The sequence below is a fragment of the Notamacropus eugenii genome, chromosome 1 (genome assembly GCF_028372415.1).
Source record: "Notamacropus eugenii isolate mMacEug1 chromosome 1, mMacEug1.pri_v2, whole genome shotgun sequence".
In the NCBI taxonomy this organism is placed as follows: domain Eukaryota; kingdom Metazoa; phylum Chordata; class Mammalia; order Diprotodontia; family Macropodidae; genus Notamacropus; species Notamacropus eugenii.
In genome coordinates, this window is record NC_092872.1 from 727,584,169 (window position 1) to 727,610,014 (window position 25,846).

Below are 25,846 nucleotides of genomic sequence, written 5' to 3' on the forward strand. Positions count from 1 at the left end.
AGGGTGGTGGCTGCTTAAGTGGCTAGATGGGCTGGAGAGATGCTGTGAGGGTGGAATTTATAGACTTGTAAAGAATGTGAAGGGTGAGTGAATGGAAAATGGTGTACGACTCCAAGGTTGTGGGTAACTGCACAGTTGATGGTGGACTCAAAAGAAATAGATGACAAGGAAGTTGTTTTGTGTGGGAAAAGGGGTGGAGAAGTCAATAATCAATAAACTTTTATTAAGCACCAACTGTGTGTCCAGGGATACACATATGAGAATAGAAAGAAGTCCTTGCCCTCAAGGAGCTTACAATCTAATGGGGGAAGACAAACAAAATACAAAAGGAAGCTAAAAAGGGGAAGGGAAGGCAACCTCCACTGGGGTCCAATGTCAAGGAGTTAAGTCTCAAAGAAATACTGTGGGTAAGAAATGAGGTGATGTCTGAGCAGAGCTCTCTCTTAAATGGAGGTTTGGAGTTCATGGCCTTACTGTGATTAGAGAGGCAGAGAGGGAATTTACTAAGGCTACTGAGATCATCCCAATAATGAGCTTCCTGAGACATGAGGGAGAAGAGTGCAAATAATAAGGTGTCTTTTGGACAAGTTGAATATGAGAGGCCTACATACCTTTTGATATTCAGTAGGCAATTAAGGATATGGAACTGCAGCTCTAAAGACCAGGGCTGGCTATACAGATAGAGTCACTGCCAACAAGATGACAGAGAAATCCAAGTGTGTAGAGAGAGTTAAGGGCCCAGGGCAGAGTCCTGCAATATACCCACAGATAGAGGGAATGGCCTGACAGGTAGAAGCAATATTGTGAGGACCAAGAGATGAGATTATCTAGGACAGAGAGGGTCACTAACAGCCTCAAGAGATAGAGACAAGTCAAGACAGAAGAGGACTAAGATGGGGCCACTGAATAGGCAATTAATATATCATTGATCATCTTGGAGAAAGGAATTTCATTTTGATATTGAGGGTGGAAGCCAAGTTAAAGGTGTTGGAAATGGAGAGAATAGGAAGTGGAGATGAAGGTAAACATTTTCTAGGCATTTGGCTACAAAAGAGACAAGCTGTCCAACTGATCTTACCTAGATGCAAGTCTGATTATGTCACTCTCTCTAATCAAATTCCAGCGGTTCTCTATTACTTCCAGAACCAGACACAAATTTTTGTTTGGCTTTTAAAGTCCTTTTTAACCTGGTCCTTGCCTTCCTTTCCAGTCTTCTTACACCTTATTCTCCTCTCTTCCTTATTCTGTGATCAAGTGACATTAAGCTTCTTGTTTCTTGAACAAGGTCCTCAATCTCTCCACTCCAAGCACTTTGACTGAGTGTCCCCTACACCTGGAACTTTCTCCCTCCAAGCTTTCTTCAAGTCTCACCTAAGGAAGGTCCCACCCTCTGCAAGGAGCCTTTGTAGGGGCTGCCTTGTCTCTTAAGTTTTTGCCACCCACTTTACATTGTTAACACATATTTAGATTGGAGTGAACTAACACAACCTTCTCTCTCCCCGCCCCACATCTTTTTTCCAAAGTACTGCTCTTTTGCCATGCCTTCCTTATCTTGTATGTGTGAAGGCGATTTTTTCTGAACCCAAGTGTAAAGCTTTACATGAATTCCTATTTAATTTCAGTGCAATATTGCAGTCTGACAAGATTTTTTTGGATCTTTATCTTCTAGTGTATTTACTATACACCCCAGTTTTGTGGTTATCTTCAAATTTGATGAGCACACCATGTAATGTTACTGAAACAAAAAAAAAAGTTAGACAGCACAGGGCCAAACACAGTCTTTCCTAAACTAAACATACTCAATTCCTTCACATGATGCTCATATAAAAGAATCTGGAGATGCTTCACCATCTTTGCTGCCCTCCTCTCAAGTTTATCAATGCCTTCTCCAGTTCTTTGGAACTTTTTTACACTCCAAGAGAGTTCAAAGATTGCTGACAGTGGCTCAGCAATCCTATCCTACAATTCTTTCTGCTTTCTGTTAGATAGCTAGATACAGAAATAAAGATATAGATAGAAAGGCAATTTGTCATCTGGACCTGGTGACTAATTCATCAAGGAGACTTGGAAGACCTTTTTCTACCTTCATACTTGTCTTGGGTATCAACTCCCTATTAGACATTTTGATTCTGACTTTTCCAGTTCAAATATCATTCTTCTTCACAGAGAAAACAGAAACAAAACAGTAATTGGAAAAATTCTACTTTTTGTCTGGTATCAATTATCTTCATCCCAGCAACCCTGACCAACTGTTCTATCCCTTTTTGACACTCCTTTTTCCCCCCAAAACAACTTTTAAAATCCAGACTATTTTTTCTTCTCCTTTGCTTTCCTTGCCAAAACCAGCTCATTCTGAGCTTTGTCACATTCCCTAAACTATGCTTTTGGGACAGACAGACAATAATAAGCTAGAAAACCAGGCCTAAGTTCAAATCTGGCCCCAGACACTTACTAGCTGTGTGACCCTGGGCAAATCACTTATCCCTGTTTGCCTCAGTTTCCTCATCTGTAAAATGAGAAGGAAACAGCAAAAGACTCCAGTATCTTTGCTAAGAAAACCCCAAATGGGGTCACAAAGAACTGGATGTGACTAAAAACGACTGAAATGAAACTACACTATTCTTACGGGACCATACCACATTTTTGCATTTCTACTCCATTATCTACCCTTGCTTTCATCTTCTGAGTGTTTCTTTTTTAAAAATACACAATTTGGAAGACAAGTTCTCTCTGCACCCTTCACTGCTATCATTAGATAATCCCCTTTCCTCTTAGGCTGGAATCATTGCTCTTTGGGCCTTCTGGATTTCATTCTTGCGTTTCCTGTTTCTCTCAGACTGATTTATTACAACCCTTTAGACCATGGGATAGGAATACATATCCCTTCTCAGGGCTGTTTGAAATCTTCCTTTCCAAAACCTAGGATGTAACCTAGGACTATTCCCAACTTTCCTAACCTGGATCACAAATTCCAAGGAGGAATGGTTACTTTCCTTCCCCCTGCCTACCAAGGTGCCCATCATTTTCGTACCAATAATTGGCTCCCTTCTTTTTGATAAGAATCAAGACTAGAAAGGAAATTCCTCACCTGATTTCACTTCTTCAAAGTGACAGAATTTTCATGAAGGGAAATCAAGAAATTAGCTTTGGACAGGTAGACGTCCAGCACAGGATGGATAACTGCGTCCCTTTACATTGTGTCTCTGCAGGAGCCATCTGTTTCTAGAACTTTTCTCTTTTCTTTTTCTCTCAGTGATTTGTGATACTCTGTTGACAGCATTGGAAAGGCTCTCCACTATGCTGCCCTCTTTGGTTCCTGGATATTTTCTTCCTAGCATAATGAAGTCACTGCTGGATTTGGAGACAGGAAAACTTGGGCTCAAATTCTGCCTCTTTCATTTTGTACTGGAGTGACCACGGTAAAGTAACTATCCTTTCTGAGCTCAGGTTTCCTTATCCATAAATAGGAATAATGATGCCTACCTCAAATGGTAGTTGTGAGTCTCAAATAAGATAGCGTATGTAAACTGCTTTGCAAGCTTTAAAGTACCATAAAATGTCTATTAGTATTAATAATAAATGATATTCCATGATACTCTACCCCTTTAACTATCTTCTCCTTTTAAAAAAGGGCAACTTTTAGAACCATTTCTTCTTAGAACCATTGTAGCCACAGATCTGAATCCAACCATGTCTCAGTTGTGTCTCTTATGTCAAATGCATCTCCTTGTCTTAAGAAAAACCTCTCATTCGCTTCATCTATTATCTTTCCATCGTGCATCTAAGGTCAGCAGTTTTATTGCCAGCTTTCTGGAATTTTGTCTCTTGTGAATTAGTGGATTATTCTCTTTCCTACATGACCACTCGTGTGTGTGTGTGTGTGTGTGTGTGTGTGTGTGTGTGTGTGTGTATCTTGCTAGGTAAACAGAATGCTGGCGAAAGGAAAGTAATGATAGACATTTAATAAAAGTAGATGTGGAGAGAATGTGGAATAGAAGGGATAATATTTCTCTTTCTTGGAGACAATCCTACTAAGGAGATTGATGTATTTTCTGTTAAAATATAAATGTGCAATCTTACTTACTTAAATGGATCTGCAATTTCATGAATGTATTTCTTCCATCAGGGTAGATCACAAGACCTTTTGCTCTTCTTGTTAATATTCTCCAATAGTTTCTCCACAAAGGATTCTTTCCCTTACTTTTAGATTTGTCTCTTCAGTGCCTAGCTAAGTGCCTGGCATATTATGGAAACTTAATAAATGTTCCCTGATTGATTTCTTAGGCACTAGAAGAGCACTCAGACATGTCCATAGTCTCTCATTTTCATTTTGTGACCACCCCGCTTCCTCTTCTATCATACTTATTTTTTTTTTCCTGAGATAGCTTCTATGTCACTTGTGGTATATAAGTACCACCCAGGAAATATGTGGCAGCCTTTTTCCCATTATGTATCTTTTCATTGTCTTGTGGATCATCTACAATTTTGGTTCCTTGCAGCCCAATGTTCTAAGATTTGTAACCATATAACATCATAAGATGGACATTTCTATTGAAAAGATGGGTCTTTTTTTTTCATTGTGAAGCACTGAGATAGTTTAATAGTACTATAAATAGGTATTATGAAAATATATGTGCTATTGTGTTGTCAGGAGGGAACTTCTGAAAAGGGGATTTGATTGCCAGATGCCTTCCAGAGTCAACACCTTTTTAAAAGGTATATTAAGTATAAGGCAGAGAAATAGGGACAATACCAACAAACCTTTATTAAGCACATATGGTGTTCAAGTCATTGTGCTAAGCACTAGGGACAAAAAAGTCAAACACTGACCCAACCATGAAAAGGGCTTTGTCTTGGAGGGGGAAGGGGGAACCACAATAAAAGTGGGGCAAAGAGAGAGCAGGAACAGGTAGGAGAGGCAACAGAGAGGCAAAAACTTAAGGTGGCAGAAAAGGGAAAAAAGGAAGGTTAAAGCATAGTGGATCTAGAGATGAGAGTCCAGGATGGAGATCACCAGAACAGCTGACAGAAATGATGCAGCAGGAAAAGCAAGGAGGAGCTGCCCTCTGCAATGGTGGAGAGGTGAAATCATCTATTCTTCAAAATATCAAAGAATATCAGGTTAGGCAAAGAAAGTTCCTAAGTCTGAATTTCATGAGACCCCCCAAATCATGCTGTGTTGAAGGAAGCTGCAGCATATTAGGACAACTTCAAACAGAAAGCCAAGTGGTAGATCTAAAGTCCAAGAAAGAAGAGAAAAGAATCTTCCTATCAGAAATCAAATGAGATGCTATAAGGGAAAGCAGATGAAAGGCAGACTCAATAAAACCAGGTTGTACTTAAGATAGATAGATAGGCTGAGTAAAAACCCGAATGAGAGAAATTTATAAAGACCTGTCTGAGCCAACTCTGCAAAAGTAAACAGAACTAAGAGAATAATTTATACTGTGACCACAAAATGCAAAATGGAACAAGAATGACTTCACACTTCTTGACAGAATAACAGGTCTGAAATAAAGCATACATGTTTAGATAGGACCAACGTGTAGATTCATTTTGCTTGACTGTACTTAGTTTTAAAAGGAAAGATTCCATTAGGGAAGGAGGAATCATGGGGAAGTTGCAAGAATGTATTTTTTTTTAAAGAAGGAATATCAATACAATCTTTTAAAAGAAAAAAAAAACAAAATAAACTAATATTCCTTAGTTGAAAATATTCTATACCTTAAATTCCTTCATTACTCATAGTATAGCAGTTTTTTACGAACTAAAGACAACTGACCTTAAATCAGAGAACACCAAACAACAATTATTCATTAAATACCTACTATGTGCAGACATGATAATAATATTTTAAATGGAATCTGCTGATTTTTGTAATGCCTTGTAACTGAAAAGGCTCAGAAAAGATTAGCCCTCAGGGGGCAGCATCGCACTTGCAGTCCTGGGAGAGCCAGAGTTCAATCCAGTGGGGAAGGCAGGAGGGCTAGGCTACAGTATAATTGCTCTGTGGCCCTTATATTTTCTCATAGAAGCATGTATCGTTTGACTTTCTATGATCCCATGAAGAAGTCCAAAATGGTCTTGTTTCAGGCTTCTCATCACCACTATTTCTACACTCCTGGGTGCCTGGGACTTTCCTTAGGCACATCTTTTTTCAGGATGGTAGTCACTGAACCGCCTCTGGCTTCCAATCTCAATGCCTTAAGATCTCCAAGGCGCCTGGTCACCTTGCCTGTTTCTTCCCAACCTAACCTTCCATTTCTACTGCGAAGTCTGTAGCTACAATGCCAATGTCATGTTCCCTTGGTACGAAGGAACATGGGCCGACAGGGAGAAGGGGGCATGGCTCCATCATCTAGTAGCTCCTCCCCTCCCCCCAACTCTGGTCAATGTCTCTTATTCTGGAAGATCATCATATATAAGGATTGCATTTGGATTTTCAAGCTCCATCATTTGCTTATGTCTGATTAACCCAACAGCACTGCCAGTTCTTGGTTATCTACTTCTTTGGGGTCTTCTTCAGGACCACAGTATCAAGTACAATGCTACCTATGTAAATTCCAAGGACAGGTCAGTTAATATAACCCCCTTAAGACATGCTGACCAAGTTGGTTTAACAGTCTGTTTTTAATAAATTATTACAATGATTCTGATGGGAAGGGTTCCCTCCTCAGAAAGGAAACTGAAAACATTTCAAACCAGTTATTTCACAGGCTCCCCAAAAAGTCTCAAAGACTTCACTGCAGTTAGTCCCTAGACTAATAGATACGCAAAAGATACTATACCTAAAGAGAGTCCACAAGATTTAACACTACTGAACCCTATAGAAAGGTCTCCTTCCCCCCCCCCATTTATTAATTAATTTATTTTCAGCTTTCAACATTCACTTCCATAAGTTTTAAATTTTCTCCCCCTTCCTCCCATCTCCCTCCCCAAGGAGGCATGCAATCTTATATGGGCACTACACATACATTCTTATTAAACAATTTTTACATTAGTCATGTTGCATAGAAAGAATTACAGCGAATGGGAGAAACCATGAGAAAAACAAAAGAGAACAAAAAAAAAGAGAAAATAGTCTGTTGCATTCTGAGGAAGGATGAACGTGTGTGTGTGTGTGTGTGTGTGTGTGGAGACTATGGTGCATTAAACAAGGAGGGAAAATCAGGTATGGTCATGGGGTCAGTTTTAGGGTTTATTTGGGTATTTTATACTCAGTTATACTTTGTTGCTAAAAGGGAGAGTTCTTGGAGGCAATGAAGTATTGGGAGTGACAGCAAAAAAATTTTTAAATCCATTAATGAAACATTAAAACCCAAAAAAAAAATCTTCAAAATTATAACAAATAAAAAAGGTGGCATTAGAGGGCAAGCTCTCTGAAGGCAGGGCTGGTCAAGTCCTCTGACTGCTTCCTCATGATATCTTTACCACATACACTAGTACACTGAATTCTAAAAACAATCACTTTCATTATGAATAAAATTTTATTCAACTCTCCTGATGAGGTAAGGGACACTCGTCAAAGACAACCCCAAACTTGAGAACATGGGAAACGAAGTCGACTCTATGCCCTCAACATTTCTAGCACATATCCCCTTTCTCTTTGCTCCGCCGTCATCCTTGTTCAGCCTCGAATCTCCCAGACCATTCTAACAGTTTCCTAACAACAATCCCTGTTTCTACTCAATAACCTTTGCAGTCTACTTTCCATGAAGCTGCTGAAGTAGTCCTTTCTAAGGTAAGTTCTACCCTTGTCACTTCCTTGTTCAAAAGAACTTAGGATAAAATATAAACCTCTCAGTCCGAGAACTGTGAAGGTCATCCACAATCTGGTTCTAACCTACTTTCTCAGCCTTATTTCTCATTACTCTCTTTCAAAACTTTAAGCTCCAGCCAAACTACACTACTAGCTGTTCATGAAATCAATCTTCCATGTCCTTGTTCCTCGCATTTGCTATACCTTTCATTTTTAAGCCTTTACATACTGACTCCAACCTATCTTTGCAGCCTTGCTTGTATATCACTACCCATTCCACACTCTGTGATCTAGCCAAACTTGCTTTTCTTGTGTTTCTCACACATGGGATACTCCATCTTGTCTCCCTGAATCTCTGCACTAGCTATCCACCATGACTGGGATCCATTTCCTTCTCCTATCTGCCTCTCAGAATCCCTCCCTTCCAGATACTTCCTATATAACATTTTCCCTGATTACCTCCCTAAAACTGCTAGTACCCTCCCCCCTTGCATTTATCTGTTTTGTTTTTAGTTATAGCTATTGTCATATTTATTTTGTATATGCATATATGTGTCTCCTCATTAGAATGTTGTCCTTGAGAGCAGGAACCATTTTGCTCTTTTACATTCCTACATGGTGCCTGGCACATACTGTGTGTCCTTAGCAAACACTGCATGATCCCCATCTCTGCTTTTCAGAATCCTTATCTTTAGTCAAAGCTCAATTCAGCTGCCCCCACCTTCCCTGCTCCCCCCAGGTACTAGTCCTCTTCCTCAAACTATGTTCTATTCAACATATATTGAATCACCTTCAATAGAACATAAGTTCTTTGGGAGCAAGAATGGTTTCATTTTTATCTTTGTATTTCTGGAACCTGGCACACTGTCCTACACACATGGTTGGCAGCTCATATGGCTTTTAAATAAAAGCAGCTAGATAGTGGCAGCATAGAGATACAGTGAAAAAGATAGACAAGACGGAAGGCAGCAGTCCAAGTTTAAGGTAAAAGATAAGCATGGTTTTGGACATATTAAGTTTGGTGTGATAGTAAAGTTGGAGAAGTCCTGAATGCAGTTGGAGATGCCCATTTTAACTTTAGAAGGGATACTGGGGATGAAAATATAGATTTTAGAGTCCTCTCCAAAACAGTGGTAAAATGCAAATGAGGAGGGACTCTTTCCTCCCTCAATATGGGTACTAGATGATTTAAGGATGTAGCTATACTAGCCATATAGTCAATGAAATCTACCAATAACTTTTCTTGGGTGACAAAATATCAAGAGTCTTTTTCTATGCCGGTGGAAAGGCACTATGGCAAAGTGGAAAGAGAGCTAGGTTAGGAGTCGGAGAACCTGAGCTGTAATTTTGATTTTGTCACTTTGACCTTTGGCAATTCACAACTTCTCTGGATTTTATCAACAAAATAAGAATTGAACCAGATGATTTCTAAAGGCCCTTTTTAGCTCAAAAACTAATCTTCTGATACATGACAAGTAAGAAAGTAAGCATCAGAGGTGAGATATGATTCTAAGCCTGGCACAGCCTCACATTGCCCTGTATTACTTCTAATACAGTCTGAAAAGCTTTATCAAGATAGATTTAAATAATAAACAACACTTATAAAAACTAGAGTTGACTCAAAATCAGATTTTACTCCGTGGCTCTTAGATCTTTTTTTTTTGTAATTGTAGTTCTATTTCTATCAATTTCCTATCTGTGTTTGCTTTTTGTTCCTAATATGTTGTACTTGGTTCCTACGAAATTCCATCAAGTTTTGGTATACCTATCTCTATTTGATATACCTATCAGCATTCAAGCAGAACTGAGAAGTATCTACAAATCTGATGAGCACAGTTAATCCTATGATAGCTTGTTTTCCAATTTTATACTCTTAAGTAAATACTTGTTTTATCAATAACTTATACTGAGGCCCTAGGGGGAAGTGATTTTCCTGCCATTATCACACAGTTAAGATGAGAAAGCATTCAAACCCAGGCTTCCTGAAACCAATCAATAAACATTTATTGTGTCTACTATGTGCCAGGCACTCTATTAAGAGCTAGGGGTACAAAAAGAAGTAAAAGATAACTCCTGCCCTCAAGGAACTTATAATCTAATGAAGGAGACATGCAAACAAATATAGAGTGAGCAAATTATATATAAGATAAATAGGAAATAATTAACAAAGGGAAGGCACTGTAATTAAGAGGGGTTGGGGAGGGCTTCCTGTATAAAGTTAGATTTGAGTTAAGGCTTGAAAGAATCCAGGCAGGTTAATAGTCAGAGCAGAGAAGGGAACCATTCCAGGCTTGGGGAATAGCATGGAGATGGAAAGTCTTGTCCATGGAACGGCCAGGAGGCCTGTGTTGCTGGATGAAAGAGCACATGTTGAGGAGTGAGATGTAAGAAGACTGGAAAGGCAGGAGGAGGCTATCTAATTAAGGACTTTGAATGCCAAACAGAACATTTTGTATTTGCTCCTGGAGGAAATAGGAAGCACCACTAGAGTTTACTGAGTAGGGTAGGTAACGTGATCAGATCTGCACTTTACGAAAATCACTTTAGTGGCTGAATGGACAATGGATTGAAATGGGGAGAGACTTAAGGAAGGCAAGACCTGCCAGCAGGCTCTTGTAATAATCTAGGTGTGAGGTGATGGTGGCCTGCACCAAGATGGCTGTGTCAGAGGAGAGAAGAAGGCACATTCAAGAGATGTTGCAAAGGAGAAAATGATAGGATTTATCAAGAACTTGAATATGACGGGTGAGAGTGAAGAATTCAGAATGACTCCTAGGTTGAGTCTGTGGGCCTAGGAGGATACTATTACTCTCTAGAATAAAAGGGAAGACAGGAGCAGGGAGGGGTTGGGGAAAGATAATAAGTTCTGTTTGGGGCACATTTAGTATAAGATGTCTGCTGGACATCCAGTTTGAGATGTCTGAAAGGCAACTGAAGCTGTGAGACTGGAGGTCACCAGCAAGATTGGGGCAGATTTAAGGACCATCCATGTGGAGATTGCAATTAAATCCATGGGGGTTGATGCAATCACCAAGTGAAGTAGTAGTATAGAGGGACAAGAAGGGGACCCAGGACAGAATCCTGAGGGCACTGATTTGTTTGTTGTTGTCCAGCTGTTTCAGTCACATCTGACTCTTCATGACCCCATTTGGGGTTTTCCTGGCAGAGATACCGGAGTCATATGCCATTTCCTTCTCCAGTTCATTTGACAGATGAGGAAATTGAGGCAAACAGAGTTAAGTGATTTGCCCAAAGTCACACAGCTTGTATAAGTGCCTGGTAAAATATCTGAACTCAGGTCTTCCTGACTCTGAGTCTGGCACTCTAACCACTGTACCACCTAGGTGCCCCTCACCTATGGTTAGAGGACCTGACCTGGGGGAAGATCCAGCAAAGAAGACAGAAAAAGAGCAATCAGAAGGCACAAAGTGAACTAGGAGAAAGCGCTGTTCTGAAAACCCAGAAAGATGAGAGAATCAAAATAGAAGAGTGTCAAAGGTCACAGAGGTCAAGGAGAATGAGATGAGAAATGACCATTGGATTTGGCAAGTTAGGGATCATTGGTAATTCAGGAGGGAGCAGCTTCAGTGGAATGATAAGGTCAGAAACCAGACTGTAGGAGGTTAAGAAAATGAGAGGAGAGAAAGCAGGGGTACTTATCGTAGATGACCTTTTCTAGTTTAGCTACAGAGAGCAGAAGAGATAGAGGATAACAGAGAGGGACAAATTGAAAATAAGTGAAAAAAGATGACAGAAGAGATAGGATAGAATGGGATAGTATGGACAAATATAGAGGTTAAGGAGTAAAGTCACTACATCAAATAAGACAAGGGTGAAGGAGAAGATAATGGCATAAGATACCAGACAGGAAATGGGGTAGAGGGAGTTCACAGAGGATGTCCTTAATTTTTTCTGTAAAATGAGGCAAGGTTCTCAGTTCAGAGAGTTTGGGGGGTGAGGAAAGAGCCATGGGAGCTTTAAGGAGGGATAAAAAGGTCTGGAGGAGTTGCTCTGAAAAGTAGGATAGTGAGTTGATAAAGGAGGCATGGTCAGATTGCCTAGAAGGTGTGAGGGCCCAGTTGAGGCATGTGACACAAATTTATAGTGGACCTACTCAAAACCAAATGTAGTTTTCATTGTAGCAGTATGCTAATAGCAGTAAGTCATGTAAAACAATGTGTACTATATGTTTACTTATGTTTTCTGTTTCATCATTACAATAAATTCAAAATAAGTTTAATTGCTTACTACTTACTATGCAACTACTAAGGCAACTTGTGGCATTAGTGATAACAGATAGTGACCATCAGTTTTACTACTATGATTTATTCTCATTCCTTTAATTTTCCCTCCATCCTTCTTACTGAATCTGGAGTCAAGCCTATTTCTGATGCTTACTACCTGTATAGACTTGGGGAGATTCGTAGGTTTAAGTATTCTCAAGTGTAAAATAAAGGTATTGGACCACATGGCTTCTGATGTCCCTTCCAACTCCAATTATGATCCTATGAACTTTTTTCTTCTGTTATATTTTGTGCTATCCAGTGACAACTAGAGCCTAGTTATTACATATGTCACTGAGGACTAAAGAGGTTTCTAAATCTTATATCAAACTAGTAAATGTCCCAGAAAACTTGTAGCTGAGTTGAAAGTTCACTAGTATAAAAGGGTATTAGGCTCAAAGGCAATAGTATGTGATCAGACTCCCATTACTCATCTTGGCAAGAGGAAACCTCCAACAGATGAGGTTCCACCTCTGCTAACACCATACATTCCTTCATAAAGGCCACCACCTACACCAACTGTCCACAGTAGAACACTGCAAGACCATTGGGCATTTGGAGACTATAGCACAATTCCTAAAAACAGGAACCTAGCAGTACAAGAAGGTTAGTGTATAGTGATCTCAGAGAATGGATAAACTTTGTCATCATTTCACATACAAAGCAATCCAAAGAGATGCCCCAAAACACTTCAAGGAATATTATCAGTCAACAATTTCTGGAAATATCCAGGATTGCTAAAAAAATTAAAGTAATGCTGCTAGATGCTTTAACAGTAAAAAAAAAAAAATCACATTTCTAATATATACATACATATATATGTATGTATGTGTACGTGTGTGTGTATATATATATGTATATATATATATATATATATATATACACATATTTTTTAGAAGGATTCCAATTAATTACACTCAAATTTGAAGATTTGGGGGTTCATAACAGTTTTCATATATACAGCTACCACATGGGAAACAAACTATCTGCAGTTTACCATTCTCTTTGCCTTTGTTTACCTTTATCGATGTAGAAAAGTTGTACTAGGACACAAATTTTCTTTTAGACTTTTTGCATACTACTATTTAATCTAAGTGGTGTATTGTGCTATTGCCCAACTCTACGTATAGAAAAATAGGAGCCAGGATGGAAAGTATTGGGGGGATGTCTGTACTATTTCTGGCAACCAATCCATTGAGGTTTTTCTGATTTCTCCTTTACTAAGAAAAGCCCTTTGAATAGTTAATAAATATTTACTGAGCACCCATTATGCATAAGGCTAGTAGGGAGAAAGTAAGAGATGATAGAAAACAGTATATAACAGTTCCTGTCTCACTCAAGAAGAGATCTGTTTAAACAAGACACCAATAAACAACTGAGATAACCAAGGAGACAAGGAAGTCTTTAAGTATCAAACAATAGTATAAGCAAAGCATGCCCCACTGCCCCATTAGTATTCTCAGGGGATGGACGTCAGTTAAGAGAGTAGAAGACTTCAGAGCAGAGTCGAAGGGAAGGCTGGGTGGGCAGGCAGGGCAGGGACAGTGAGTCACCAGCTGGATTAGAGCAGAAAGTTCACGTTAGGGAGCACAGGGTTCTAAGAACAGTAAATTGGGGCCAGTTTTTATACAATCTCAAACGCCAGGCTAAGGATTTGCTTCTGGAGGCAGGAAGTACTAACTGAAGTTTTCAAGCACAGAATTCCCTCGTGTCTGACCCTTCCTTTCCATTCAAACAGCCACTACCCTAAATCAAGGCCTTTGCCCACACCAGGACTATTACAATAGTCTTCTAATGGTCTCTGAAGCCTCAAGGCTTTCCAGACTACAACGCGTTGTTCACAGAACTCCCAAAGCACAGTTCTGATAATGTTAATGCCCTACTCAATAAATTCCAAGTGCTCCTATCACCTCTAGGATCAAACAGAAATTCCTAGGAATTTAAATCTTTTTATCACTTGGTGCAAACTTACCTTTCCAGACTTCTTACACATGGGTCCCCTTCCTGCATCCTAACATTCAGTCCAGTTGTACAGGTCTCTGGACACGGCATTCACCTCTGGCCTTTGCAATGGCAGTCTGGCGTGATGAAATACACTGTTTCCTCAATTATAGGTCTTGGAAAGCATTCCTCTTTCTCTCAAGGAGGCAGCTCCAGAATCACCTACAGGAACCCTGTGTCCTTCCTTCCACCAACCTGGATTTCTTTGATATTTATTCTATACATACTTACACATGGACATGTCTCTACCATAGAATGTAAGCATTTCGAGAGGAAGGACTGTTCTCTGCCCAGCAGCCCACAGTACCTGACATATAAAGGGCTCAATACATGCTTGCTGACTGGCCCAAGACACTCCCCTTTTCCTAGAATGCCCTCCTTTCTCATCGCCACCTTTTAGAATCCCTGTTCCTTCAAGGGTGTTCCACAGAGGGTTTGTAAGAAGGCAAGTCACCATGTTGCTGACAATTCCCGGACCAGAGTGAGATGCAGGAAGGAGTTTGATGAAGCTGATGAGATGGGGAACTCATGAAACTTTCTTACTCCCAAATCATAGGCTTCAATATGTAGTATGATGAGGACATCAAATAGATCTATTTAAACATCAACATAAAAATATACATGCCCCAAACAAACATATACATTCTAATATTAACCACGCCTCTGCTACCCTCCCCTTGTGATATAACTGAGGCAGGGCTATTTCCTCACTTCTAATAAAGAATGGACCTAAGAAAGAGGTAGTGTTAGGAAGGGGATTGTGTAGGGACCTAGGGCACATCCCATCTCTGCAGCCAGCCAGGCTACTTACCCCATAAAATGACGGGGATGGATTGAATGATTGCTAAGGTCCCTCCTGGTTCAGCTTCTAAGTACTGGTTTCTGTTGAACAACCATCAGAGTAAAGCCACCAGGGTGACAAAGAACTACCCCTTGGTCTCACTATCAAGACAGTCTTCATCCTTCTATTTGTAACACAGAGAAAATTCCAGTCTGCAAACTCAATCTCAAGCCTACATTATTTCAGATAATTTGTAAAAAAATGTAAATCTCTGTTTCATCAATCTCCCTTAGTCATCCTAATGAAGGCTAAAGAGTCATGGGCTGGAATTAGAAGCCCAAACCCTTAATTTCACTATGGCCACTAATGAGCTGGGGCACCATGAGCAGGTCACTTTTGCATCTTTATCTTTCAAATGAGGATGACAGTAATTTACCTCACATAGTTGTTGTAAAGATGAAATAAAACAACAGAAGTGAAAACACTCTGAAAAACTGTCACAGATATGTGGTTTTGACCTTCCAGCCATACAACTATGAGACAATGAATATAAAAAAGCCCGTACACACATGTAATATCTCACTAATGCTCAAACCATTACTTCACAACTTTGTACAGGAACCAATCAAAATTAGTAGGGTACACGGAAGCATTCCTGTCTCATACCGGGAGTGTAACAACTTTGATAATATTAATCCATTTCCACGCATGGACCCATTATGCAATACAATAACTCTGATCCTCCAAATAAGGCCAAAGAATTTTACATCTTGAAGAAAATCCCTAACACAGCCATCAGTCTAGGTCAGTGGTGTCAAAGGCTAATAGAACCAAGGCCACTAATTCATACATAAGGATTCCTGAGGGTCTTTGGGTTTTTACAATGTTCATATTATCTATGTTTTATTGCATTTTTGTTTATTTTGTATCTCCCAATTACATTTTAAACTGATTCCAGAGCACCTGACAATGTTGAGGGCTGCATGTTTGATATCTCTTAAGTTATTGAGTAACCCCTCCGTCCTTCCCTCTCCCCCTCCTCCACCCTTTCATTTCAAGTGATCTGTACCAACACTGGCATGATAGAATTTAGAGCTGGGGTAGACTTTTGAGATCATTCTAGCTAACTTCCTTAATTTGCAGATGAGGAAATGAAAGACTATGTGATTTGACAAAACCAGCCCAGTCGAGTCAGGGTTAGAACCCAGGTCTACTGAACTCTACTGAATGCCAAAATCAGTTCTCTTTCCATTGCACACATTTGCTAATACAAAACCCTGCAATTTTACATTAGTATAAATTTTGAGAAATAGCTCATCAAAGTGAACAGACAGTTCATTTCTTATCACTGAGACTACTACTATAGACACAATGAACATCAAGATAATATATAGCTTGAAGTAACAAGGTTTTCCCATGTCCTAGCCTCTAATCTATTTTAAAAACATTCTGCTAAAGAGGACACAGAGAAGTTTAAGGAGAAATTCTGTATAAAAGGTATTTTAACAAGTCTTTGTCCATTTATTGCTAAAATATCTAATAAAAATGTCATTTTAAATAGAGGTATAAAGTATAAATACGTAGCAATTATATTTGAATGTGTATACAATGCAAAATGTTGGTGACATTTAAAAGGCTTCTCTGGCTCAGATCCAACCATGTCACTCTCTGGCTCAAAGATCTTCAGTGGCTGTTCCCTAATGTCTCTCAGATAAAACACTTCAGTTTGGCATTTATAGCCCCTCCACAATCTGGCTCCCTTCCAACCTTATTTCATTTCGCCTCCATATGCCTATTCCATCTTCCATTCAAACTAGACTAGCTGTTACCAAAAATTAACTTGGCATATCCGCTCTTCAGTGCAGAGGAGCATTCCATCCTTCCAGTTTGGAGTGTGTTCCTTCCTCATCTGCCCCTCTCTGAATCCTTATCTTCCTAAGAAACTCGGGCCATCTTTTTGCTATCTAGCACCCTCCCCCCTCCTCAGTGCCATCCCAAGCCCTTTCTCATTCCTCCAATGATATTTCACCAAGTGTTCTATCTCTCCCTCTTTTGTGTCTTTGTATTCCCCACTGTCTTGTGCTTTGAAGGAGGCATTACCTGCCTACGTGCTGAGTTCTTGAAATATAAGTTTCAGTTAGGATGGTTATATATGCATATTAAGAGTATTGGGGAGAATAAGGATAGAGGTATAAGGCAAGGCAGCCTCAATTTCCTTCTTTGAGAACCTTAATAAGGTAACTCCAGGCCATGACTCTTTAGCCTTCATTAGGATGACTAAAGGAGATTGATAAAATAAGGAATTACAATGAGGGGGAAAATGAGGCAGACATTTATCAGTCCCTTCATTTCTTCTATGTCCGGTCTTAAAACATCTCGATATCACCTTCCTTCTTTCCTCCAGGCGACCCTTTTTCCTGTCAATGGCAGCACCAACTTCTTTACTTGTGTCCTTGATCTATTCTCTCCCTTCTCTTCAGGAAATCCTCCTCAACCATTCTCTCCCTTTCATACCTTCCAGCTTTCACTTTTCTGCTGGTTCCTTCCTTGGCAAATATGAACATTCCCGGGTCTTTCTCCTCTTTAAAAAGCTCTTTACTTGGCCTTACCATCTACTCAAACTATTATACTTTACCTCTCTGTTCCCTTTCACTGCCAAGCTCCTACAAAGAGCTGTTTACTCTCCCTGCCTCTTCTTCAACCCCCACTCACTTCTCGGAGCTCACTTTTCAATTCCTTACAATAAGGCTTCCCAACTCACCACACTACTAAAGCTGCTCTCTCAAGGATGCCAACAATTTCTTAACTGCTAGAGCTAAAAGTTTTTTCTCAGTCCTCAATCTATCCTCAATTGTTCTCTAGCTTTTGAAACTACTGTTAGGGTCTTCAAATCACAGAATTTTAGAATAAGAATGAACCTTAGAAATCATGCAGTCCTACTTTTTGCAGATAAGGAAATCGAAGCACCAAGAGTTAACTGACTTGCCCAAGATCAAAATGGTAGCAAATAGCAGGGGCCAAATTCAAACCCCAAACCTCTGACTATTCTAGTGCTTTTCTGTTAAATGACACTGTCAGTCCCTCTTAGATATGTTCTCATTCATTCACTTCATTGATATTGCTCTGTTCTGGTTGTCATGCAATCTAAACCCACCTTTTTCACAGAATTTTAGAACCAGAAATGACCTGAATGACCATCTGGGATCAGAAATCATAGATTTAGAGATGGAGGAGACCTTAGAGGACTTCAAATCAAACTCCCCTCATTTTAGAGAGAAATCAAATGAACTGCGTGACGAGTCATAGCTAATAATAGTCCCAGGCAGGGTCTGAATCAGGTCTGACTCCAAGACCAGCACTCCAAACTACTATTCCCTATTATCTCATCTAATCTAACCCCAATCCTGGAAAAAAAAAATCCCTCTACAATACACCTGATGAGTCCCAGCCTGACCACCTCTAATAAAGGGTTCAGAATCCTACTACCTCTCCAAATGAGCCCATTCTACTTTCTGGATAGCTGTAATTGTTAGAAAGTCTTCCCTCTGACATTAATTTACTTCAATACAACTTGTAGTCATTGATAGTAGTTCAGTCCCCCTGGGGCCAAACAGAATAAATCTAATCCCTCTCACATATGACAGTCTGTCAAATATCTGAAAACAGCTATCACACCCCCCTAGGTCTTCTCTTCTCTGGGATAAACAGAGCCAGTTTTTTCAACCAATCCTCAAACGTGGCATTTGAGGTCCTTCATTATACTGGTTGCCTTTCTCTATCACTGTCAGAAGATGTTCATTTCCATGTTCTGAATGCCCTTCCTAAACTGTGGTGCCCAGAACGGAACATAATATTCCAGATCTGATCTGACCACGATAGACTACAGAAGGACAGACTGATGTGGGACTTTCAACCTCCTTTACTCCTGGAAGCTTAGTGTAGCCCAAGATAGTATTAGCCTTTTTTGACTGTCCCATCTCACTAATGGTTCTTATTGATCTTGTAATACACTAAAAACCTGAGCTCGTTTTCAAAATGCCCTCTAATATATTATGTAGCTTTTTTTTAACTCGTGTTAATACTTTACCTTCATCCTTACTAAATTTCAGCATATTAATCAGTCCAAGGTTAAGATCCTGTTAAGATCCTTTCAAGGTCCTGACTATCATACAGTATCCCTCCGAGCTGTGTGCTACCTTCGAATCTGATCAGCAGACCATCTATGCCCTGGTCATTGGTCAATCCAAATCACTGGCAAAAAAAGGCACACAGACAACCAACCACAGATCCCTGGGGGTACTACCGCTTGAGAACTCCTTCCAAGCTGATATGGAATGTTTAACAACTACTTTGAATTTGTCCAACCAACCAGTTCTAAATCCATCGAATTATATTATCATCTAGCCCATGTCCATCTCTCTCATGAGAATTTTGAGATACTATATAGAACGCTTTACTAAAATCTAGGTAAGCCAGACCTGCTTCATTCCCCTGACTTAGTATTCCTGTCAAATAAAAAAAGTTATTCTCATATGTGTTGCTCTTGATGAAGCCATAATGCTTTTTTGTGAGCTCTTCCTTTTCTAGATGTTGACTGTCTCTCTAACAATATATCAGAATTGTGCCAACGATCAAAGTCAAATCCACTAGTTTATAATATAACTGTATTATCTTTCCTTCTTTGAAATGAAGAAAATTTGTCTTTCTCCACTCCTGCATCACCTCTCCTATTCTCCATGATCATTCCAATCTCATTGACAGTGGCACAAGCATCACATCAATGTTCTTCCAGTACCCAAGGAGGTAGTTCACTAGGGCCAGGTGACTTAAATCCATCTAGGCAGCTAAGTGTTCTTTTACTCTTTTTTTGTCTTGGGTATTGACTCCCTATTATCCATTTTTTTGTTCTGTTCTTTTCCATTGCAAAGGTCATTCTCCTTAGCAAAGAAATCAAAAGCAAAATTAGGTTCCTCTGTCATCAGTTATCACCATTCCATCCACTCTGAGCAACAGGGCTTGTCCTCTCTTCCCCACATATCTAGTGTGCCCCTCTCCTTCTGCATTTCTCACCAAACTCAGCTCATTTTGAGCTACATCACCTGACATAATCCTTAGGGTTGCGTGGGATATTTTTTAATAGCTTCTGTCTTCTGCAGATATAGTTTAAAAATCTAAGTGGTTAGCTTTCTCTATATTTATATCTGTCTCTTCAGGTAACTCATTTTACCTTCTCATTGGAACTAATCTCCTTTGGGTATCCAAAACTTTATTAGGAGTTTCCCATTCCTCTTGGTTTGACTTCCTTTACAGTATTTTACTCCATGGGATCCTACCTACCTCTCCTCTGAAATCTTTCCCAGAATGTCTTTTACTGGTTCACCATCCATTTTTCACCCCCCAAAACTAACCCTCTTTTATTGTTAGAATACAATAAACTTTTATTAATCACCTACTATATTCCTATTAATGGACCCACCATCCTTTCAATTATCCAGATGCAAAATCTAACTGTCATCTGTGATTCTTCTCTATCACTCACCTCACATATCCATTTAGTTACCAAATCTCATTGTTTCTCTCTCCACAGCATCTCTCATGTCTATCCCCCTTCTCTCCACGTACATAGCTGCACCCCAGTTCAGATCCACATATGCAATAAGCTTGATTATTCCAATAGCCTTCTAATTGGTCTTCACGCCTTAAGTCTCTCCCTACTTCAATCTATCCTCCACTCAGCTGCCAAAGTGATTTTCCTAAAGTGCAGAATTGAGCAAATTAACAGGCCTGCTAGCGCATTGCTGATGGAGCTGTGAATTAGTTAAGGCATTTGGAAAACAATCTGGAAGGGTCTTATATTTTTGCTCCTTTTCACTATGTCCAAAGAGTTTATTCCACTGCACAAACGCTTGGACCTAGCTATCCCTCAGAGATCTAAGAAAGGGGAGAAAATTCTACGTAGAGAAAAATATTTATGGTGGCTCTTTTTGTAATATCCCCAAACTGGAAACTGGATGGTGGTGGAAGTCTTCCTACTGAAGAATGGCTAAACAGATTATGGCATATGAATACAAGGGAATATTACATTTCATAAGAAATGGATTGTTTCAGAGGAAGCTGTGAAGATGCCTGTGAACTGATACATAGAAAAACATACCAAACTAGAACAATTTTAATAACATTATAGAGAAAAACTTTAAAAGACTTTAGAACTCTAATCAATGCAACAAATGAACCACTAGTCTAGATGCAGCACACCACTCACTTCCTTGGTAGAGAGGTGATGACTAAAATGCAGACAGACATTTTCAAGCATGATTAATGCAGGAATTCTTTGCCATACTATACATACATGTTTATGATGAGTTTTTTGTTTTGTTATATATCACTGCTGTCATTGTTTGTTGGTGTTGTTCAAGGCAGGAAGAGAGGCTGTGGGAGGGACAGATTATAAGGGCCTGCAAAAATAAATACACGAATAGCACTGCATCCCACTCAAACTCCAGTGATTTCCTATTACCTCTAAGACCAAACATCAACCACTCTTTTTGGAATTCTTTGTCATCCTTCCAATCTTTGTATATATAGGTAGATCCCCTTCGTACACTCTAAAGTTCTACCAAGCTGGCCTACTCATGGTTCCTCACACAATAGTACTCCCAGTTTCCATCCCAATACTTGGAACACTCTTCTTCCTCACATCTGCCTCTTAGAAGGCCAGATTTTTACTTCAGGCTCAGTTTAAGTGCCACCTTCTGCAAGAAGTCTTTGTCAATCTTTTCCAGCTTCTAGGGTTCTTATCTTTTATCCACCTGGCATGTATCTAACTTACGTATACATATGCTGGTTTCCCCATTAGAAAGGAAACTCCTCAACACCAAGGGCATTAACACCATTTTCTTTTCCTTTGTAACCACAGTGCCCAGCAAAATGGTAAATGCTTTGTAGCACAGAGTCTAACACAAAGTAAATACCTGATAAATAAATGCTTTGATTAACACAGGAATTTGTTTTGTATAGCTACACATTTGTAGTGGTTTTGTTTTTCCAGCCTTCTCAATGGGTAGAGGGGAGGCAGAGAGAGAGAATTTGGAACTAAAAAGAAAATTGAACTTAAAATAAACAAATAAATAAATGGACTGATTGGCCAATTAAGCAGACCTGTCCTGTCAGGTTCTTCCCAGGATTCCTGCACACTGTCTCCCAGACTATATGATTATTTCTTATCTTGGTTTAAATACCATAGCTCCATAAGCAGAATTTCTTTTCCAAACTATAGTCTCACACCCCAAACTGCCTTTGGGACATTTCTAAGTGATTGTTCCAATGGCATAGCAAACTAAACAAATCCCCAAGAGAACTCATTTCTCCTTCTAAGATATGATCCCATCCTATTCAATTCACTCTGCGCACTCTGTCTCTATGAGTGTGTGTGTGCATGTGTGTGTGTGTAATCCCCCCAAGTACCCAGATACTGAATAGTTTCAAGAGTTACTAATATTGTCTTTCCACGTAGGGATGTAAACAGTTCAACTTTTATAAATCCCTTATGACTTCTCTTTGCTGTTTACCTTTTCATCCTTCTCTTCATTCTTGTGTTTGAAAGTCAAATTTTCTTTTCAGCTCTGGTCTTTTCATCAAGAATGCTTGAAAGTCCTCTATTTCATTGAAAGACCAATTTTTCCCCTGAAGTACTATACTCAGTTTTGCTGGGTAGGTCATTCTTGGTTTTAGTCCTAATTCCTTTGACTTCTGGAATATCCTATTCCATGCCCTTCGATCCCTTAATGTAGAGGCTGCTAGATCTTGTGTTATCCTGATGGTATTTCCACTGTACTTGAATTGTTTCTTTCTAGCTGCTTGCAATATTTTCTCCTTGACCTGGGAATTCTGGAATTTGGCCACAATATTCCTAGGAGTTTCTCTTTTTGGATCTTTTTCAGGTGGTGATCGGTGGATTCTTTCAATATTTATTTTGCCTTCTGGTTCTAGAATATCAGGGCAGTTTTCCTTGATAATTTCATGAAAGATGATGTCTAGGCTCTTTTTTTGATCATGGCTTTCAGGTAGGCCCATAATTTTTAAATTGTCTCTCCTGGATCTATTTTCCAGGTCAGTTGTTTTTCCAATAAGATATTTCACATTATCTTCCATTTTTTCATTCTTTTGGTTTTGTTTTGTGATTTCTTGCTTTCTCACAAAGTCTTTAGCCTCCATCTGTTCCATTCTAATTTTGAAATAACTATTTTCTTCAGTGAGCTTTTGAATCTCCTTTTCCATTTGGCTAATTCTGCTTTTGAAAGCATTCTTCTCCTCATTGGCTTCTTGAACCTCCTTTGCCAATTGAGTTAGCCTATTTTTCAGGGTGTTCTTTTCTTCCGCATTTTTTTGGGTCTCCTTTAGCAGGGTGCTGATTTGTTGTTCATACTTTGCTTGCAAGTCTTTTATTACTCTTCCCAGTTTTTCCTCCACCTCTCTATCATGATTTTGAAAATTGTTTGGGCTCTTTAAGACCTTTTCCCAGAACTGATACCATTGAGTGGGCTGGGATGTAGAAGCACTGACTTCCGTGTCTTCCCCTGATGGTGAGCACCGCTCTTCCTCATCAGAAGGGAGGGGAGGAGAAACCTGATCACCAAGAAAGTAACCCTCAATAGTCTTGGTTTTTTTCCCTTTTCTGGGCATTTTCCCAGCCAGTGACTTGAGCTCTGAATATTCTCCTCACACCCACCTCACCTCCGGATCCTCCCAGCCCGAGCTTGGGGTCTGAGAATCAAATGCTGCTTCCCAGCCTCAGTGCTTTGGGTGGGGGCAGGGCTGCTATTCAGTGTGAGATTAAGTTCAGGTGCTCAGGTGGGGGGCAGGGCCGCCTCACAGGCTCAGTTCCCTCAGGGGGTTTATGCAGAGACCTTCAACAATGGATTGGGGCTCCTGCCTGCTTGGGGAGCCCCAGTCTGCTCCCGCCTCCGCTGTTGCCTTCCGAGGGGGTCTGAGTATGGGGGCACCCCACTCCCCCCTCGACCCACCAAAGAGACCTTCTCACCGACCCCCGTCACCTGTGGGTGGAGGGACCCGCGCGGCTGCTGGAGATCCTGTCCCTGAAGTCTGCTCGGATCTCTCTCGGTGCTGGGGCCGATGCAGGGCTGGGCTGGGCTCCGCGTCCGCAGCGCGACGGACCTTTTGCAAGAGGTTTGCAGGTCCCTCTGGAACAGAAATCTTATCCGCTCCACTATTATGTGGCTTCTCCTGCTCTCGAATTTATTGGCGGCTCTTTACTACGGATATTTCATGGGCTGTGGGTTCGGAGCTAGCGTATTTGTGTGTTTCTACTCCGCCATCTTGGCTCCGCCCCCATTTCTCCTTCTAAATTCACCCTTCTCTAAACTTTCTGACTTCTGTTGATCATGGGCTGGAAGGGACCTCAGAGGCTCCTAGTCTGCCCATTCACTCCCTTTTAGAGATGAAAGAACCAAAGCCCAGAGACATCAACTATCTTGTCCAAGGACACAGAGTTAAGTGCTGGGGCAGAATCCCAGCCTATGGCCTCTATATGCCACATTCCCATCTGCTCTGCCATCTACTACCTGTGAAACAGTGGGGAAATTATTTTACTTTTCTGGGTCACAGCTTCTTTGTGTGAAAAACAAGGCTATGTAGTAGATATCCTCTCCCAGCTCAGGACCCATGGTTCTACGATATGCCCAATCACCCAAGTTTGTTAACTTTGACTCTCCTCTCACCCTCCACTTTATATATACACTTAGTTACCAAGCCTTGTCAACTCTACCACACCTCTTCCATCTGTTTCTTTTTCTTCATTCCTGCACCCTAGGCCAGGCCCTCATTGCCTCTCTTCTGGGCTATCATAATCATTTCCTAATAACTGATCCCCTAGCATTCAATATCTTCCCTCTCTATCCCAGTCTCCCATGAGTTGTCAAAATAACTTGTAATTCTCTATCACTTCCTTACATGAAAACCCTGAAATAGTTTGTCATGGTTCCTCAGTTAAAATAAAAACTCCTCAGCTTGGCTTTTAAGACTCACATCTACCTGGTCCAGGCAGATTTCATATATTAATCCCCTTCATGTATTCTGCATTCCAAATATGGATAGCTCTTCCCTGAACCCAACATTCTCTCTCCCCGCCTGCGCATTCACATAAGCCATCCCCAGTGGGGACAACATACTCTCTCCTGCCCTCACGAGTGACATGGGCTTTTGTGCTTCTCCTCACACAAACATGGGATCTCCTGATTTATTCCCCATACCTGGAATTATGTCTCTCCTGATCTCCACCTCCTGGTTCTTTCAAGTTTCAGCTAAACCCTCACCTTCTCTACAAGAAGCTTTTTTCAGTCATCCTTAATCTTAGTGCCTTAGCTCCAATTCATCCGGTCCATATTTTGTTTGTACACTGTCTCCCCCATTAAACTATGAGCTCTTTTGGAGTAAGGTGGATTTTTGAGGGGGAGGGGGCTTTATTTTTGCATTTCCAATGTTTAGCCCAGTGCCTGGCACATAGTAGGTGCTTAATAATTGCTTAGTGACTGATCTCCAATGCTAAGAGTCCTTGACTCCCTCAGGACTCAGATTTGGTGCTGCCTCCTCCAGGATGCCTTTCCTTTATTCCCCTGGTTTTTAATGATCTCTCAAATTAAGCTTTACTTACTAAATCATGTGCATACTACCTTTCCCAGTAGAAGTGATGCTCCTCCTGAAGGGGAAGATATCACAGTATGTGATTGAATATTGAATATTGAATACTGAATATTTACTGAAGCAACAATGTAATTCACATACCATACATGAAAATATTCAGTAATTATCTACATAATTCCTGTCTTATACAATGGAAAGTCTGAGGACTTAGGCTCAAATCCCAATTTGGCCATTCAGTTTCTTCATCTGTAAAACAAAAGAATTGGAACTGATGACCCCTCAAGTCCCTTTCAGCTCCACACCTAGGGATCCTAGGATCTATCATCAGGAAGCTAGGTGGACCTGAATTCAAATCTAGCCTCA

At 40.2% G+C, this 25,846-nt stretch overlaps 1 protein-coding gene and 1 non-coding gene across 2 annotated transcripts in view; both read right to left on the minus strand.

Annotated features, from left to right (window-relative positions):
• KCMF1 (potassium channel modulatory factor 1) overlaps nt 1-25,846 on the minus strand; it is a 116,719-nt gene that overhangs the window by 58,647 nt on the left and 32,226 nt on the right. The window lies entirely within an intron of this gene.
• Nucleotides 12,454-12,698, minus strand: LOC140521875 (small nucleolar RNA SNORD17). The gene has a single exon (XR_011973153.1). It is a non-coding gene; the product is annotated as a small nucleolar RNA SNORD17 (small nucleolar RNA).